Source organism: Hippopotamus amphibius, chromosome 6 (assembly GCF_030028045.1).
Source record: "Hippopotamus amphibius kiboko isolate mHipAmp2 chromosome 6, mHipAmp2.hap2, whole genome shotgun sequence".
NCBI lineage: Eukaryota > Metazoa > Chordata > Mammalia > Artiodactyla > Hippopotamidae > Hippopotamus > Hippopotamus amphibius.
The window spans coordinates 119,233,789-119,238,464 of NC_080191.1; positions in this window are offsets into that span (position 1 = coordinate 119,233,789).

Sequence of the window (4,676 nt, forward strand, 5' to 3'; positions counted from 1 at the left end):
TCTCTTCTCTCTGGAAACCTCCATTACTCTCATCCTGTATTTTCTCTCCTAGATGGTCACCTTGCTTCTTTTTCACTGTGACACAAGAAGCAATCAGAAAATATTTTCCAAAATTTCCCAAATCACATTTCACCAGGCTCCACTGAGACTATATATTCTGCTTTTCCTCTTGTTCCCATAGATGAAATGTCTTCCTGCTAGCAAAGGCCACTGCTTCCATTGGTGCAATTGATCTCATTTAATTTTGCCTCTTCGAGAACATCACTCTAGCAATTTTCCCATCTCTGTTTAGCATCATCACATTTTAGCTGCCTCTACTGAATCAATATCTTCTCTGGTGGTCTAGTGGCTAAGACTCCATGCTTCCACAGCAGGGGGCATGGGTTCAATCCCTGGTCAGGGAACTAAGATCCCACATGCCGCACGACACAATCCAAAAAATACTTCAATACATAATTGGTAGGTAACTCATCTTAAAACAAAAATTCTCTTGACGTGAATTTCTCCTCCAGTTTGTACATCAATTTTATCCTTCCTTATACATCAAACTGTTGTATTAGTCAACTATACCTGCATTCTCTAATTTCCCTCTTTCCACTCTCTCTTGCACCCACTCCAGTCAGACTTGTGTCCATGCCAGTCATCTGTAAGGACTCTCATTAAGGTCACCAGTGACCCCCACATTATGAAATACAGGGGTTAATTCTCAGTCCTCATGGACATCATATGACACAGGCAGTCTCTCTCTCTCTTTAAACATTTTCCCCCATGGCATCCAACATCTCACACTCTCCCCGTCTGTCTCTGGCTTCTCTTTCTGTTTTCTTAGCTGTTTGCTTCTTTTTCTGAAGGTTGGAATATCCCAGGACCCTGTTGTTGACCTTATTTTTTTCTGTCAACCTTCTGTCTTCTTTTTAAGTGCCATCTGTATGTTGGTGACTCCCAGATATGAGTCTCCCTCCTGTAATTTTCCCAAAAACATCCAACTACATTGTCAACATTTTCTCTTGAATATCTTAAGTTGAACCATATACTGTTTTCATTTTTGTAGGTCAGAATGGTTGAAAATTACCAATTTTATATAAATCAACCTAATAAGCCACCATGTCCTGCCTGCTGTGGGCTGCACACAGTAGGGAGTCACTCCAGGAACCTGCTTCAGATGTGAATGTTTAAATGTTCAGTAAATTGGAGGAAAAAAAATGGCTTTTTAGAAACTGAGGAGCAAATGAAGCAGCATCAGCAACAATTGGGGGCTTGTTAGGAATGCAGAATATCAGACCCCACCTCAGGTCTCCTGAATCAGAACCTGCCTTTTATATTTATATTTATATTTATTTTATTTTATTTTTAATTTATTTTTGGCTGCAATGGGTCTTCGTTGCTGTCCACAGCTTTCTCTAATTGTGGTGAGCAGGGGCTACTCTTTGTTGTGGTGTGTGGGCTTTTCATTTCAGTGGCTTCTCTTGTTACAGGGCACAGGCTCTAGGCATGCAGCCTTCAGTAGTTGCGGCACATGGGCTCAGTAGTTGTGGCACATGGGCTTACTTGCTCTGCAGCATGTGGGATCTTCCCAGACTAGGGCTCTAACCTGTGTCCTCTGCATTGGCAGGCAGATTTTCAACCACTGTGCCACCAGGGAAGTCCCAGAACCTGCCTTTTAACAAGGTCCCCAGAGATGTCCTTGGCTTCTCTCTATGATGATTCTGACTCGTGGCCCTGGCAATCTTGGGAAAACATCATCCAATTTCTTTGATCCAGATCCTGTGCCCTCCCTTTCCCCAGTATCACCCCCACCCAGCCTGGATGCATTGACCCAACTGTTTCCTAGGACATGTGCTCCAGTGCTGGACACTTCATTCCAAACAACCATCAAGACAGGAACACAGCCCCACCCATCAGCAGACAGGCTGCCTAAGGTCGTACTAAACTCACCAGACATCCCAAAACACACCACCAGATGCAGCCCTGCCCTTCAGAGGGAAGAGACTCAGCTCCACCCTCCAGAGTGCCAGTACCAGTCCCTCCCACCAGGAAGCCTACACAAGCCCCTGAACCAACCTCACTCACCAGGGGGCAGACAACAAGAAGCAAGAGGAACTATGACCCTGCAGCCTGTGGAAAGGAGACCATAAACACAGTAGCTTAGATAAAATGAGACAACAGAGAAATATGTTGCAGACAGAGGAGCAAGGTAAAAATTCCATGAGACCAAATAAATGAAGAGGAAATAGGCAATCTACCTGAAAAAGAATGCAGAGTAATGACAGTAAAGATGACCCAAGATCTCAGGATGGAGGCATGGATTGAGAAGATACAAGAAATGTTTAACAAGGACCTAGAAGAATTAAAAAACAAATAATCAGTGATGAACAACACAATAACTGAAATGAAAAATACACTAGAAGAAATCAAAAGCAGAATAACTGAGGCAGAGGAATCGACAAGTGAGCTAGAAGATAGAATGGTGGAAATAACTGCCATGGGGCAGGATAAAGAGAAAAGAATGAAAAAAAAATATGGACAGTCTCAGAGACCTCTGGTACAATATTAAATGCATCAACATTCGAATTATAGGGATTCCAGAAGAAAAGAAAGGAAAATGGTCTGAGAATATATTTGAAGAGATTATAGTAAAAAACTTCCCTAACATGGGAAAGGAAGTAGTCAATCAAATCCAGGAAGTGCAGAGAGTCCCATACAGGATAAACCCAAGGAGAAACACACTGAGACACATATTAATCAAACTAACAAAAATTAAATACAAAGAAAAAATATTAAAAGCAGCAAGGGAAAATCAGCAAATAACCTACAAGGGAATCCCCATAAAGGTTATCAGCTATTTTTCAGCAGAAACTCTGCAGGCCAGAAGGGAGTGGCAGGTCATATTTAAAGTGATGAAAGGGGAAAATCTACAACCAAGATTACTCTACCCAGTCAGGATCTCATTCAAATTTGGTGGAGAAATCAAAAGATTTAACAGACAAGCAAAAGCTAAAAGAATTCAGTACCACCAAACCAGCTTTACAAAAAATGCTTAAGGAACTTCTCTAGGTGGGAAACACAAGAGAAGTTACAACTGACACCACAGAAATACAAAGTATCATAAGAGACTATTACGAGCAACTATATGCCAATAAAAAAGACCTATAAGAACAAACCCAAAACAATTAAGAAAATGGTAATAGGAATATACATATTGATAACTATCTTAAATGTAAATGGATTAAATGCTCCAACCGAAAGACACAGACTACCTGAATGGATACAAAAACAAGACTCAGATATATGCTATCTACAAGAGATCCACTTCAGACCTAGGGACACATACAGACTGAAAGTAGGGGATGGAAAAAGATATTCCATGCAAATAGGAATTGAAAGAAAGATGGAGTAGCAATACTCATTTCCGACAAGATAGACTTTAAAATAGAGACTATTAAGAGACAAGGAAGGACACTACATAATCATCAAGGGATCAATCCAAGAAGAAGATATAACAATTGCAAATATATTTTTTTTGGTGACAACTTTCAGGTTGTAAATATTTTTGCACCCAACATAGGAGAACCCCGATACATAAGGCAAATGCTAATAGCCAAAAAAGGGGAAATCAACAGTAACACAATAATAGTGGGGGACTTTAACACCCCATTTACACAAATGGACAGATCATACAGACAGAAAATGAATAAGGAAACACAAGCTTTAAATGACACAATAGACTAAATAGACTTAATTAATATTTAAAGGACATTCCACCTGAAAGCAGCTGGATACATTTTCTTCTCAAGTCCTCACAGAACATACTCCTGGATAGATCACATCTTGGGTCATAAATCAAGTCTTGGTAAATTTAAGAAAATTGAAATTGTATCAAGCATCTTTTCTGACCACAATGCTATGAGATTAGAAATCAATTACAGGAAAAAAATAACTGTAAAAAATACAAACACATGGAGGCTAGAGAATACACTACTAAATAATCAAGAGATCACTGAAGAAATCAAAGAGGAAATGAAAAAATATCTAGAAACAAATGACAAAGAAAACATGACAACCCGAAACCTATAGTGTGCAGCAAAAGCAGTTCTAAGAAGGGAGTTTATAGCACTACAAACCCACCTCAAGAAACAAGAAAAATCTTAAATAAACAATCTAACCTACACCTAAAGCAACTAGAGAAAGAAGAACAAACAAAACCCAAAGTTAGTAGAAGGAAGCAAACCATAAAGATTAGAGCAAAAATAAATCAAATAGAACAAAGAAAACAATAGCAAAGATCAATACATCTCAAAGCTGGTACTTTGAGAAGATTAACAAAACTGATAAACTTTTAGCCAGACTTATGAAAAAAAGGGAGAGGACACAAATCGATAAAATTAGAAATGAAAAAGAAGTTACAACTGACATCACAGAAATAGAAAGGATCACAAGAGATTACTACAAACAGCTATGTGTAGTAAAATTGACAACCTGGAAGAAATGGACAAATTCTTAGAAAGGTATAGCTTTCCAAGACAGTACCAGGAAGAGATAGGAAATATGAATGGACCAATCACAAGTAATGAAATTGAAACTGTGATGAAAAATCTTCCAACGAACAAAAATCCAGGGCCAGATGGCTTCACAGGCAAATTCTGTCAAACATTTGGAGAAGAGCTAACACCTATCCT